The following is a 15,490-nucleotide window of genomic DNA, read 5'->3' on the forward strand; positions in this document are numbered from 1 at the left end:
CCAGCCTGGGCAACAAAGCGAGACCCTGTCTCAAAAAAAAAAGAAAGAAAGAAAGGAAGGAAGGAACGAACGAAAGAAGGAAGGAAGGGAGGGAAAAGAAAAGAAAGAAATGCAAAATAGTCAGAACTCATGTCACATAGATGTTCTCCAATTGGAGCTGGCACATTCTGGGGACTGTGTTCCTAAGGAGACCATTCCTTGGGAGGAGTCATTCTTTAGGGCTGTGGACCATAGTGGCAGAAAGCAGGGAGAGAGACTAGGGCAGGGGAGGCAGGAATCACTAGGCATTTCTCAGACATTCTGGAGAAGAGGATGAGCAAAGTGGTCCGTCCTGTGCCCCTTGCCTTCCTGGCGAGGTTAAAAGCCTTGTGAGGGCAGAGATGCTCCCGGATGCCGCAGAAGGGTTGGTGTTGAGAATCTTCCTATCTCCCCTCTCAGTGCCTTTGTCTGTCTTGGTGTCTCCTGCCTCCCCGTGGGGCTCCCTGGGGATTCTACCTTCCCCAGGCTTCCAAACTCACTGGGCGACTAACTTTCCAGCTTGTCCAAAGACTTCCTTTGTGGCCTGAGCTGCTGAGCTAATGAACAGAAGCTGATTTCCAGCGGGGTTGGGTGGCTGGGGCATTACCGGTATTTCACTGATCATTTCTCCGCAAAGCTTTGCAGTTTGCAAAGTGCTCCTGTGTGGGGTGGGTGTGGTGGTTCACGCCTGTAATCCCAGCATCCTGGGAGGCCAAGGCAGGCAAATGGCTTGAGCCCGGGGGTTCAAGATCCACCTGGGCAACATGGCAAAACCTCATCTCTACAAAAAAAAAAAAAAAAAAAGCAAAAATGAGCTGGGCGTGGTGGCGTGTGCCTGTAGTCCCAGCTACTTGGAAGGTTGAGGTGGAAGGATCAACTGAGCCTGGAGAGATTGAGGCTGCCAGTGAGCTGTTATCACGTGGCTGCACTCCAGTTGGGGTGACAGAGCGAAACCCTGTCTCAAAAAACAAAGTGCTCCTGTGACTCTGTCTCTTTCAAGTCTCCCAATAGTAAAATAAGGTGTTGCAAGCAAGCACCTTAGTGCCAGTGCATGGAAGAAGAAAGTGCTGTCCAAATTCATATCCTCCCAAACGGTAGAATCTGGGCCCTGGCTCCAGCAGCCGGCAGCTGCTCTCCACCACACAGGGTTTTCCTGCCATGCACTCTCTCTCTCTCTCTCTCTCTCTCTCTCTCTCTCTCTGTCTCTTTCTCTCTCTCTCTTTTTTTTTTTTTTTTTTTTTTTTGAGACAGAGTCTCACTCTGTTGCCCAGGCTACAGTGCAGTGTCATGATCTTGGCTCACTGAAACCTCCACCTCCCGGGTTCAAGTGATTCTCCTGCCTCAGCCTCCCGAGCAGTGGGACTGTAGGTGCCCCACCACACCTGGCTAATTTTTGTATTTTTAGTAGAGACAGGGTTTCATCATGTTGGCCAAGCTGGTCTTGAACTCCTGACCTCAAGTGATCCACCTACCTTGGCCTCCCAAAGTGCTGGGATTACAGGCGAGAGCCACTGTGCCCGGCCCACACACCTGTCTCTTGGGACCCCGAATGCACATGTTTCCTGGCTATTCCAACTGACCCCATGAGTGTTGGGGTCAAATAAGTGGGCAGAATGTGTCCATCTCCAGCCTCAGGCCATCAGTGTCTTGTGGCAGTGTGGTGAGGGGGCTGGTGTCCGCAAGCAGGGCTCCAGGGTTTTTTGGTCTTAGGGAAGCAATCCAGCTGTGCGACTCCTTCAGGAAGGAAATCCTTTCACTTCTTCTTTTAGTGAAGTTCTTGACCACCAGATTTTGTGGATTAGCAGACTTGGCCTCTAATCAGGAGGTATCTTTTTTTTTTTTTTTTTAAATTTATTATTATTTTTTTAAACAGAGTTTTGCTCTTTGCTGCCCAGGCTGGAGCACAATGGCACGATCTCGGCTCACGGCAACCTCTGCCTCATGGGTTCAAGCGATTCTCCTGCCTCAGCCTCCCACGTAGCTGGGATTACAGCCACCTGCCACCATGCCCCGTTAATTTTTGTATTTTTAGTAGAGACAGGGTTTCCCCATGTTGGCCAGGCTGGTCTCGAACTCCTGACCTCAGGCGATCCACCACCCTCGGCCTCCCAAAGTGCTGGGATTACAGGCGTGAGCCACCATGCCCGGCTAGATTTTGTATTTTTGGTAGAGACGGGGTTTCCCCATGTTGGTCAGGCTGGTCTAGAATTCTCGACCTCAGGTGATCCGCCTGCCTGGGTCTCCTAAAGTGCTGGGATTATAGGCGTGAGCCACAGCACCTGGCCCAGGAGTTATTTCTGCAAGGAGAAGGATGACGCCTCGTCTCGGGGCATGACAGGAAAACCGGGTGGTTAGGGCTTCCTGCCCCCTTCTGTCCTGGGACTCCCTGCCTTCTGGGCCTCGCCAGCTGCGGACCAGCGGGTGGTGCCGGCGTGGAGACGGGTGGGAAACTGCTGGTGTCCAATCTAGATTTTGGAGCGTCAGACGCCGATATTCGGGAACTCCTTGCAGAATCCGGAACGCTGAAGACGACGGCTGTGCACTATAATCGCTCTGGCCGCCCCTTAGGATCAGCAGACATGCACTTTGAGCGGAAGGCACATGCCCTGAAAGCCATGAAGCAGTACCACGGCGCCCCTCTGGCTGGCTGCCCCGTGAACATTCAGCTTGTCACATCACAGATCGAAACACAGCAGACACCTGCACAGAGCGTAAACAGAGGTGGCATGACTAGAAACCATGAGGCTGGAGGTTTTGGTGGTAGCGGAGGCACCCGGGGAGGCACCCATGGAGGCGCCCAGGAAAGAGACAGAGGCGCCGGCAGGAATTCAAAGCAGCAGGTTTTCGGCAGAGGAGGGGGACGCCTATAATGCGAGAATGGACACCAGTTAAGCAGACCAGCAAATCTGCGTGCGCAAGAGCATGCGAAACAGGACCCAGGGTCTCCTCTTGCTGCATGGTGGGGAGGCGGTGGCTGCGGCTGTGCGGCCAGTGATGGATTTGTTTATGTTTTAAAATAGGATTTTAAAACTCATGTAAAGGTTTCTTTCTTTCTTCTTTTTTCTTTTCTTTTCTCTTTTCTTTTCTTTCTCTTTTTTCTGAAACGGAAAAAAAATCCCACGTTCCCGTGTTGAAAGATTGAAATACCGTTAAGATGACAATAGTCCCCAAATGACCCACAGTTTTAACACAACCCCTAGCAAAATCTCAACTGGTTTCTTTGCAGAAATTGACAAGCGACTCTAAAATTCATATGGAAATTCAAAGGACCCAGATTTCAAAACTTAATACAAAACTACAATAATCAAGACAGCTTGATCCTGGCATACGGATGGACACATAGATCAATGGAATAGAATTGACGGTCTAGAAATAAACCCTCACATTTACAGTCAGTTGATTTTTGACAACAATGCCAAGGCCATTCAATGGGGAAAGAAGTATTCAACAGATGGTGCTAGAACAATTGAATATCCACCCGCAAAAGAAAGAAGTGCAACTGCTACCACATACCATATACAAAAACTAACTTGGCTAGGCGCGCTGGCTCATGCCTGTAATCCTAGCACTTTGGAAGGCCAAGGTGGGAGGATTGCTTGAGGCCAAGAGTTCAAGACCAACCTGGCCAACATGGCGAGACTTCAATTATCTCGGCCGGGCGCGGTGGCTCACGCTTGTAATCCCAGCACTTTGGGAGGCCGAGGCGGGCAGATCACAAGGTCAGGAGATCGAGACCATCCTGGCTAACACGGTGAAATCCCGTCTCTACTAAAAATACAAAAAATTAGCCAGGCATGGTGGCGGGCGCCTGTAGTCCCAGCTACTCGGGAGGCTGAGGCAGGAGAATGGCGTGAACCCGGGAGGCGGAGCTTGCAGTGAGCCGAGATCCTGCCACTGCACTCTAGCTTGGGCCACAGAGCCAGACTCCATCTCAAAAAAAAAAAAAAGAAAAGAAAAAGAAAAAAAAATTAATGCAACATGGATCAAATACCTAAATGTAAGAGCTAAAACTATAAAACATAGGGAAGAAATATAGGGGTAAATTTGTTCCTCTGTTACCCAGGCTGGAGTGCCATGGCATGACTATAGTTCACTACAGTCCCCAACACCTGGGCTCAAGTGATCCTTCCACCTCAGCCTCAGAAGTAGCTGAGACTACAGGCATACACCACCATGCCTGGCTAATTTTGTTCGTTTTTTATAGGAATGAGGTCTCACTATGTTGCCCAGACTTGTCTCAAACTCCTGACCTCAAGTGATCCTTCTGCCTTGTGACACTTGAAATTTATTTCAAAATAATAAGGAGGCTATAAGAAAAATTAAAAAAAAAAAAATTGGGACCGGGCAGGGTGGCTACACAAGTAGTCTCAGCTACTCGGAAGGCTGAGGTGGGAGAATCACTTGAGCCCAGGAGGTCGAGGCTGCAGTGAGCCGTGATCTTACCACTTCACACTAACCTGGGCAACAGTGCAAGACCCTATCTCAAAAAAAAAGAAAGAATCATAAGACTTTTGCTTAAGAATTACTGGGCGGGCACAGTGGCTCAAGCCTGTAATCCCAGCACTTTGGGAGGCCGAGGTGGGCAGATCACCTGAGGTCAGGAGTTTGAGACTAGCCTGGCCAACGTGATGAAACCCCGTCTCTACTAAAAAAAAAAAAAAAAAAAAATTAGCTGGGCATTGTGGTATGTGCCTGTAATCCCAGCTACTGGGGAGGCTGAAGCATGAGAATCGCTTGAACTCGGGAGGCAGAGGTTGCAGTGAGCTGAGATCGTGTCCAGCCTGGGTAACAAGAGCAAAACTCTTGTCTCAAAAAAAAAAAAAGACTTACTTAAGATATTTTTCAGATCCTGAATTCCAGCAAAACAGCTGATGCCAACCAGTTTGAAGACCCCTGCAGAGGAAGAGAATGAGCGTGAGAACACAGCTTCTTCATCTCCCTGTCCCGTGACTTCACCCAGCACACTTCCACCCATCAACCACCTCCACACTTCAGCCCACTCCAAAACCCTGAAAAACCCTAACTCCAAATTCCTGGGGAGATCAATTTGAGGTTTCCTCCATCTCCTCGTTTGGTGGCCTTGTGAAGAAACCTCCTTCTCTACTGCAACCTGGTGTATCTGTGTATTGACTTGCCGTGAACATCAGACAAGGGAGCTGTCTCCGGATACATCACATTGTTGGTGGTGATGAAAAATGGTGCGGTGCCGTGGAAAAGCAGTTCCTCCTGTTAAACATAGAATCACTAGGCTGGGTGCAGTGGCTCATGCCTGTAATCCTAGCACTTTGAGAGGCTGAGGTGGGTGGATCACTTGAGGTCAGGAGTTCAAGACCAGCCTGGCTTGGCCGGGCGCGGTGGCTCAAGCCTGTAATCCCAGCACTTTGGGAGGCCGAGACGGGCGGATCACAAGGTCAGGAGATCGAGACCATCCTGGCTAACCCGGTGAAACCCCGTCTCTACTAAAAAATACAAAAAACTAGCCGGGCGAGGTGGTGGGCGCCTGTAATCCCAGCTACTTGGGAGGCTGAGGCAGGAGAATGGCGTAAACCCGGGAGGCGGAGCTTGCAGTGAGCTGAGATCCGGCCACTGCACTCTAGCCTGGGCGACAGAGCGAGACTCCGTCTCAAAAAAAAAAAAAAAAAAAAGACCAGCCTGGCCAATATGGTGAAACACTGTGTCTACCAAAAATACAAAAAAAAAAAAAAATTAGCTGCGCATGATGGTGCGTACCTGTAATCCCAGTTACTGGGGAGGCTGAGGCAGGAGAATTGCTTGAACCTGGGAGGTGGAGGTTGCAGTGAGCTGAAATCGTGCCCCTGCACTCCAGCCTGGGCGACAGAGCAAGACTCTGTCTCAGAAAACAAACAAACCCAGAATCACTAGATGATCCAGTATATTGAGCATGTGTCTTTATTTTCTGTATGTTGATTCTTTTTGTTTTGTTTTGTTTTTGAGACAGAGTCTTGCTGTGTCTCCCAGACTGGAGTGCAGTGGCGCGATCTTGCCTCCCTGCAACTTCTGCCTCCTGGGTTCAAGCTATCCTCATGCCTCAGCCTCTCTCGTACCTGGGACTACAGGCACGCACCATTAAGCTCAGCTAATTTTTGTATTTTTAGTAGAGACAGGGTTTCACCATGTTGGCCAGACTCCTTGACCTCCTTGAACTTGAACTCCTGACCTCAGGTGATCTGCCCGCCTCGGCCTCCCAAAGTGCTGGGATTATAGGCATGAGCCACCATGCCTGGTCTGTATTTTGGTTCTATTTTTTGACATCTGGAGGCTTGCTGGTGCTAGACGAGGAAACTGATCCTCCCAGGGTTGGCTAATACCAAGAGATAACAAACAACTTATAGTTAGGGGTGTTTCAGGGTTTTGGAGTAGGCTGAAGTGTGGAGGTGGTTGAAGGCTAGGGGTATACCTTTTTGTTTTGTTCTGATTTTTTATGTTTTAGACATGGAGTAGCCGGGCACGGTGGCTCATGCCTGTAATCCCAGCACTTTGGGAGGCCGAGACGGGCGGATCACAAGGTCAGGAGATCAAGACCATCCTGGCTAACACGGTGAAACCCCGTCTCTACTAAAAAATACAAAAAACTAGCCGGGCGAGGTGGCGGGCGCCTGTAGTCCCAGCTACTCGGGAGGCTGAGGCAGGAGAATGGCGTAAACCCGGGAGGCGGAGCTTGCAGTGAGCTGAGATCCGGTCACTGCACTCCAGCCTGGGCGACAGAGCGAGACTCCGTCTCAAAACAAAAAAAAAAAACAAAAAATTAGCTGGGCGTGGTGGCGGGTGCCTGTAGTCCCAGCTACTCGGGAGGCTGAGGCAGAAGAATGGCGTGAACCCAGGAGGCGGAGCTTGCAGTGAGCTGAGATCACACCACTGCACTCCAGCCTGGGCGACAGAGCAAGACTCCATCTCAGAACAAAAAAAAAGTCTCACTCTGTTGTCCAGGCTGCAGTGTGATGGTGCGATCAGAGCTCACTATAGCTTTGAACTCCCAGGCTCAAGTGATCCTTCTGCTTCAGTCTCCCAAGTAGCTGGGACTACAGGCATGTAACACCATACCTGGCTATTTCAAACAGTTTTTATAGAGGCAGGGTCTTGCTATGTTGCCCAGACTGGTCTCAAACTCCTGGCCTCAAGTGATCCTTCTGCCTCAGCTTCCTGAATACCTGGGACTACAGGTGCCTGCACCACCTCACTCACCTGACTCACCTGTGATTGATTTTTAATAGAGATGGGGTCTTGCTATATTGCCCAGACTGGTCTGGAACTCCCGAGCTCAAGCAATCCTCCCGCCTTGGCCTCCCAGAGTGTTGGGATTAGAGGTGTGAGCCACTGCCTCCGGCTTGTCTATTTGTTTTTAACAATCCTTTAAAAATACAAAAACAATCAACTCTGTGGGCTCTACACTGTGGCCTGCAAGTTTTCCAATCTAGAAAAGGCTAGAGTTTTCCAATCCCTGATCCAGATGCTTCCAGCTGAGTCTTGGAAGGGGCTGCAGTCAGAGGCCGCAGGTACCAACCTGCCCACAGGATCTCTTCCAATATGATTCCTCCCCAACTCCCAGCCTCAGTCATTGCAATAGGAGCCAATTTCTGGTGAAACTGTATTAGTCAAGGCTCTCAAAGAAACAGAATGAATAGGATATACATACAGAGAGAGAAAAATAATCCTTTCATTATTTTAAAGAATTGGCTTAGGCTGGGTGCGGCGGCTCATGCCTGTAATCCCAGCACTTTGGGAGCCGAGGCAAGCAGATCACCTGAGGTCAGGAGTTCAAGACCAGACTGGTCAACATGGAGAAACCCTGTCTCTACTGAAAATACAAAAAATTAGCCAGATGTAGTGGCACGTGCCTATAATCCCAGCTACTCGGGAGGCGGAGGCAGGAGAATCGCTTGAACCTGGGAGATGGAGGTTGCAGTGAGCCAAGATCACACCATTGCAGTCCAGCCTGGGCAACAAGAGCGAAACTCCGTCTAAAAAAAAAAAATTGGCTTATGCTGGGCACGGTAGCTCACGCCTGTAATCCCAGCACTTTGGGAGGCCAAGGCAGGCGGATCACCTGAGGTCAGGAGTTCAAGACCAGGCTGCCCAACATGGTGAAACCTTGTCTCTACTAAAAGTACAAAAATTAGCCAGGTGTGGTGGTGGATGGGCGCCTGTAATCCCAGCTACTTGGGAGGCTGAGGCAGGAGAATCACTTGAACCTGGGAGGCGGAGGTTTCAGTGAGCTGAGATCATGCCACTGCACTCCAGCCTGGGCAACAAAAGCAAGACTGTCTCGGGAGAAAAAGAAAAAGAATTGGCTTCTGTAATTGTGGAGGCTGGCCAGTTCAAAATGTGTAGGGCAGGCTGGCAGGCTGGAGATCCAGGGAAGAGGTGGTTTTGCAGCCTCACGTCTAAATTGTTCAGGCGGACCAAGCAGGCTGGAAACCCAGCCAGGGTTTCTATGTTGCAGTGGAATTAAGGCCCAATTCCTTCTTCTTCAGGCAACCTCACTCTTTGACCTTAAAGCCTTCCACTGATTGGATGAGACCCACCTGCTTTGTGGAGGGTCCTCGTCTTTATTCAAAGTCTGCTGATTTAAATGTTCATCACAGCCAGGCACGGTGGGTCATACCTGTCATCCCAGCACTTTGGGAGGCCAAGGCAGGAGGATCGCTTTGAGTCCAGGAGTTTGAGACCAACCTGGGCAACATAGCAAGACCCTGTCTCTACAAAAAATAAACTAAAACCAGGCACGGTAGTGCCAGCCTCTAGTCTCAGCTACTTGGGAGGCAGAGGTGGGAGGATCACTTGAGTATGGAAGGTTGAGGCTGTAGTGAGCTATGATTGCACCACTGCACTCCAGCCTGGGCGACAGAGCAAGACTCTGTCTCTGAAATAAAAATAAAAAAAGTTAATCATGTCTGAAAATTACCTTTGTAGTAGCACCTAGACTGGTGTTAACATCTAAACTGGTGTCTAGACAGACACCTTAGCATAGTCAAGTTGTCAGAAAAGTAGCTACAACATAGCTCTTTTGTCTGTGCCTCAAAATCCAAGTTTAGCAGCCCTGGGGAGAGAAAACACTTTTGTTTTCTCTTTGATTTGAGACCCACTTCCCCAAGCTTCTTTTTTTTTTTTTTTTGAGACTGAGTCTCACTCTGTCGCCTAGGCTGGAGTCCTATAGTGTGACCTTGGCTCACTGCAACCTCCATCTCCCAGGTTCAAGCGATTCTCGTGCCTCAGCCTCCCAGGTAGCTGGGACCACAGGTGTGTGCCACCATGCCTGGCTAATTTTTTTGTAATTTTGGTAAAGAAAGGGTTTTGCCACGTTGGCCAGGCTGGCCTTGGACTCCTGACCTCAAGTGATCCGCAAACCTTGGTCTCTCAAAGTTCTGAGATTACAGGCATTAGCCACCGTGCCCGGCCTTTTCTTTTCTTTCTTTCTTTTTTTTTTTTTTCCTGTTCCAAAGACTGGCCTCTTTCCAGGACAACTTTTGCTGAAATTTCCACTCTTTTCAGCAGAAGCACAGCTCCCACCCACACTGATAAGAGACATTTCCTTCTTGCTGCGTCAGGATGATGAGAATTGAAGTCCGGTTTAACCCTGTCCTTAACCCTCCCTGGGGCCCTGGATGGGTATTTCAGTAGCTCCCGGCCTCTCGCTGACCACTGGACCAAAATACACAGAAGAATCCTACACAAGGTAAGTATCTGATGGATACCTGTTAGGTGGCCTCAGCTTTAGGAAGCTTTTTTGGATCTGAAAATAACTTTATTTCCCCAGGCCAGCCCTCCCCACATACCTTGCCTCCAGCCTAGTGTCACAGTGCCTGTATTTCTGTCCAAAAAGTAATATGGGGTGTTTGCAGGCTGGACTCAGAGCTGAAAGTCTCCCTGCCAAGTAATGAGCATTTACCAGTGACAAGTGTCTATTGCATGCCAGACACTGTATCTAACCCTCAAGAGAGCCTGTAAGCAAGACAGATGCCACCATCCTGCTGTCACTTTGTTGTTGTTTTTATTTATTTGTTTGTTTTGTTTTTGAAACTGCGTCTCACTCTGTCGCCCAGGCTGGAGTGCAGTGCAGTGGCGCAATCTCAGCTCACTGCAACCTCTGCCTCCCAAGTTCAAGCGATTCTCCTGCCTCAGCCTCCCAAGTAGCTGGGATTACAGGCGTGAGCCACCACACTTGGCTAATTTTTTTATGTTTTTAGTAGAGACAGGGTTTCACCATGTTGGCCAGGCTGGTCTCGAACTCCTGACCTCAAGTGATCTGCCCACCTTGGCCTCCCAAAGTGCTGCAATTACAGATGTGAGCCACCGCGCCTGGCGTTTTTTTTTGTTTGTTTTTTGTTTTTCATTTTTTAATAGGTATAGGACCTCACTCTATCGTTCAGGCTGGAGTTCAGTGGCATATTCATAACTCACTGCAGCCTTGAACTCCTGGGATCTGGTGATCCTCCTACCTCAGCCTCCCAAGTAGCTGAAACTATAAGAGATTGCCACCACACCTGGCTAATTAAAAAATATATATATATACACACACATACACATATATGTACGCACACACACACATATATATGTATATATCTGTGATGAGATCTTACTATGTTGCTCAGGCTGGTCTTGAACTCCTAGCCTCAAGCAATCCTCCCACCTTGGCCTCCCAAAGTGCTAGGATTATAGATGTGAGCCACTGTGCCAGCCTCTGATTCCACCGTTCACGGAGGTGCCCCAGGGGCCAGCAGAGAGATTTCCAGAACGGGAAACACCCCTGCAGAAGTGGAGATCAATAGGAACAACAATGTATATTTCCAAACTGAACAGTGACTCATATTAAACCTCTGTTTCACCATAGGACCTTATGTGCAAAACGGCCCCTAAGTACAGAAGGAGCCAAGAAACCAAAGAACAAAGCAGACAAATCCAGTTTGTCATCACGGGGTGTTTCACTGGGGGAGCTATGGACAGAAGCGTCGTCTTGGGTGGCCACAAGGCAGGTAGATCTCCATGCTGTTACATCCCGGACCCAGGAACTATATACCATAAGGAAAGAATGCACATGCTCCAGAAGGCATGTGTAGGAATTTGCTTAAGGGCAGGATTTACAGTATGTACGAGTTTATCAAGGTTGATTTGATCTAAGTGTTACCGGAAAGGGGTCCTGATCCAGACCCCAGCAGAGGGTTCTTGGATCTCACACCAGAAAGAATTCAGGGCGAGTTCATAGAGTAAAGTCAAAGCAAGTTTATTAGGAAAGTAACGTGGAGAAAGACACAGCTACTCCACAGACAGATTAGGGTGTTCCCAAAAGTCAGAGGAGTAATGCGTCCACCCTAGGGATAATACTCATTTATATATAGCATAAGAAAAGATATGAGGAGATGTATTCTGCTACAAGGGTTTGTGATAAAGGATTAATTTTCTTACTGTATTTTGCAGGAATCGAAATTATCGTAGGAATGCTTCTGTTCTCAAGATACCAGGATATCAGGACACTCCTAAATCTGGGTCTGTTTAGTAAACATTATCAATCTGTTCCCTTAACTGTAAACATCTGTAGGCTAGGAATACCCCACTTTCTGGGAATGCAGTCCAGCAAGCCCCAGCCTCATTTTTCTTAGCCCTCACTCAAGATGGAGTCACTCTGGTTCAAACGCCTCTGGCATAAGGGCAGGATTAATGGTAAGTATGTGCTTTTATACAAGGAATGATAGATAAACTGGAAATCTTAGAGGCATTCCTGGAACCAGGGTTAATCAGAAGCCTGGCTTCCAAGAGGGAGTTATTTCAGCCTCCACAACATCTTTCCAGATAGATGGGACTTCACAGATTTCCCCAAGAATCACGGATAGAATTGGTTTGACAAGTGTGTGATTAAATAGACCACTTTATGGCTCCCGTAGAGGCTGGCATGATGGTTTATGCCTACAATCCCAGCACTTTGGGAGGCTGAGGCAGGAGGATTGCTTAAACTCAGGAGTTCGAGACCAGCCTGGGCAACATAGGGAGACGCTGTCTTTTTTGTTTGTTTGTTTGTTTTGTGTTTTTTGAGATAGTCCCACTGTCATTGCCAGGCTGCAGTGCAGTGGCACAATCGGCTCACTGCAGCCTCGACCTCCTGGGCTCAAGCAATCGTCCTACCGCAGCCTCCTGAGTGGTGGGGACTACAGGTGCTCACCACCACACACGGCTAATTTTAAAAAAGAAAATTTGGAGTTGGGTGCGGTGGCTCACGCCCATAATCCCAACACTTTGGGAGGCCAAGGTGGGTGGATCATCTGAGGTCGGGAGTTCAAGACCAGCCTGGCCAACATGGTGAAACCCCATCTCTACTAAAAATACAAAAATTACCTGGGTGTGGTGGTGGGCGCCTGTAATCCCAGCTACTTAGAAAGCTGAGGCGGGAGAATCACTTGAACCCAGAAGGTGGAGGTTGCAGTGAGCCCAGATCATGCCACTGCACTCCAGCCTGGGTGACAGAGTGAGACTCTGTATTAAAAAAGAAAAAAAATTGTACACAGGGTTTTATCATGCTGCCCAAGCTGCTCTCAAACTCTTGAGCTCAAGCAATCCACCTGCCTCAGCTTCCCAAAGTGCTGGGATTACAGGCGTGTGCCACTGTGTCTGACCTAAAAAAAAAAAAAAATGCTTTTTAAGTAACAAAAAGAAAAATATGGTTCCCATAAAAAATAATCATCCAGAAGGTAAACCCAAGGCTACCCGTTCTGAGATCATAGAAACTTCTTGCAACTTTAAAAGACTAGTGTTCCCAGATTCTACTTATTTTGTCAACAAGGAATGAAACTCTGCAGAATATTTGAAGTGGTTTATTCTGAGCCAAATGTGAGGACCATGACCAATGACATAGCCTCAGGAGGTCCTGAGAATCTGTGCCCAAGGTGGTGGGGCTGCAGCTTGGTTTTATATGTCTTAGGGAGAGATGAGACATCAACCAATACATGTAAGGTATGCACTGGTTCAGTCCGGAAAGGCAGGACAACTCAAAGGCAGGGTGTGGGGAGGGCTTTCAGATCCTGGGTGGATTCAAAGATTTTCTGATTGGCAATTGGTTGAAAGACTTAGGTCATTATCTAAAGACTTGGAATCAAGAGATGGAAGTGTCTGGGTTAAGATAAGGGGTTGTGGAGACCAAGGTTCTTATTATGTAGATGAAGCCTCCAGGTAGCAGGCTTCAGAGAGAATAGATGGTAAATGTTTCTTCTCAGACTTAAAATAATGCCAAACTCTTAGTTAATTCCCTCCTGAATCAGGAAAAAGACCTGGAAAGGGCAGGGGATTCCCTATAGAATGTAGATGTTCCACACAAAAGACAGTTTTGCAGGGCCATTTCAAAATATGTCAAAGAAGCCGGGCACAGGGGATCACGCCTGTAATCCCAGCACTTTGGAAGCTGAGGTGGGCGGTTCACCTGAGGTCAGGAGTTCAAGACCAGCCTGGCCAACACGGCAAAACCCCATATCTACTAAAAATACAAAAATTAGCTGGGCATGGTGGCTGGCACCTGTAATCCCAGCTACTTGGGAGGCTAAGGCACAAGAATCACTTGAACCTGGGAGGCAGAGGTTGCAGTGAGCCGAGATCACACCATTACTTTCCTATATATATACACACACATATATATACACACACACGTATATATGTGTGTGTATGTGTATATATATATGTATGTATCTGAAAGAAATATAGTTGTGGGTAAAATACTTTGATTTCTTTCAGGGCCTGCTATCTGTCATGCTGGTATCTTATTGCTACAAAGAGTCTGTTTTGTCAGTCTTAAGGTCTGTCTTTTAATGTTCATGCTCTTTTGCTGCACCTGAATTTCAAAGGGAGGTGGGTATAATGAGGCATGTCCACACACCCATTCCCGTGATGGCCTGTACTAGTGTTTCAGGTTAACTTTGGAATGCCCTTGGCTGAAACAGGGGTCCATTCTGTTGATTGGGGTGCTTAGAATTTCGTTTTTGGTTTGCACAGCAACTATTCACACTTGACAACCCTTCAGATATTTTCAGACATGTTAGTCCCTGACTTTGTTTTTTGTTTTTTGTTTTTGAGACAGAGTTTTGCTCTTGTTGCCCTGGCTAGAGTGCAGTGGTGTGATCTTGGCTCACCACAACCTCCATCTCCCAGGCTCAGGCGATTCTCCTGCCTCAGCCTCCTGAGTAGCTGGGATTACTGGCACCTGCTACCACGCCTGTCTAATTTTTTTGCGTGTATTTTTAGTAGAGATGGGGTTTCACCATGTTGACCAGGCTGATCTCGAACTCCTGATCTCAGGTGATCCACCCACCTCGGCCTCCCAAAGTGCTGGGATTAGAGGCATGAGCCACCGTGCCCAGCCAGTCCCTGACTCTTATATTCTCCAGGTGTTCAGCCATTCCTCATGTCACCTCTTCTCAATTCCCCATCTCACCCATCTTGTTAGCTCCTGCATGAACTTGATCTACCTATTCAGTGGTTTTCAACCCTGGTAGCACAATGGAATCACCCAGGAAGCTCTGACAAATGTAGACGCCTGAGAAAGCTTTAGGAGACTTCATGATTTTATTAAGTACAAAGTGAAACATGGTAACGTAACAGTGGAAAATCTCAGAAGACATCACTTGAACCAAATGGTCAAGGTGAACATCACTAGCAATGAGATATAATGACATCATGAACACACTAATGTGATACACTAAAAAGGACACAGCTTGGAGGCTGAGTACAGTAGCTCACACCTGTAATCCCAGCACTTTAGGAGGCTGAGGCAGGAGGATCCCTTGAGCTCAGGAGTTCAAGATCAGCCTGGGCAACATAATGAGACCCTGTCTTTACAAAATTACAAAAATTAGCACAATGAGGCATGCCTGTAATTCCAGCTACTCGGGAGGCTGAGGTGGGAGGATTGCTTAAGCCTGGGAGGTCAAGGCTGCAGTGAGCTATGATTTCACCACTGTACTCCAGGCTGGGTGACAGGGTGAGACCCTGTCTCAAAAAATAAATAAAAAGGACACAACCATACTGTTATGGTCTCATTGAGAAAAATGTATAGCCTCAATCTAACCACAAGATAACATCAGACAAACCCTAATTGATGGACATTCTACAAACTAACTGTCCAGTAGTCTTTGAAAATGTCAAGACCGTGAAAGGGCAGGAAGGCCTCAGTGTCTCCAGCTCAGTGACGCTGACAGATGGCTGTAGACCTGGCCGACATCTTGTCTACAACCTTAAGAGAAACTTTAAATCCAAACCATGTACCTAAGTCATTTCTGAATCCCTGACCCAAAAAAGTATGTAAAAATAATCAATGTTTTTTTTCTTTTCTTTCAGAAACAGGGTCTTACTCTGTCACCCAGGCTGGCGTGCAGTGGTGCAGTCTTGGCTCACTGCAGCCTCAACCTCCTAGGCTCAAGCGATCCTCCTACCTCAGCCTCCCTAGTAGCTGGGACAACAGGTATGCACAAAAAATTTT

The 15,490-nt window shown here is 48.0% G+C and overlaps 1 pseudogene; it reads left to right on the forward strand.

The window, feature by feature from the left end:
* The first annotated feature begins 380 nt into the window (after positions 1 to 380).
* Positions 381 to 2,910, forward strand: LOC112620613 (annotated as a pseudogene).
* The last annotated feature ends 12,580 nt before the right edge of the window (positions 2,911 to 15,490 follow it).

The sequence above is a fragment of the Theropithecus gelada genome, chromosome 3, assembly GCF_003255815.1.
Source record: "Theropithecus gelada isolate Dixy chromosome 3, Tgel_1.0, whole genome shotgun sequence".
Classification (NCBI taxonomy): domain Eukaryota; kingdom Metazoa; phylum Chordata; class Mammalia; order Primates; family Cercopithecidae; genus Theropithecus; species Theropithecus gelada.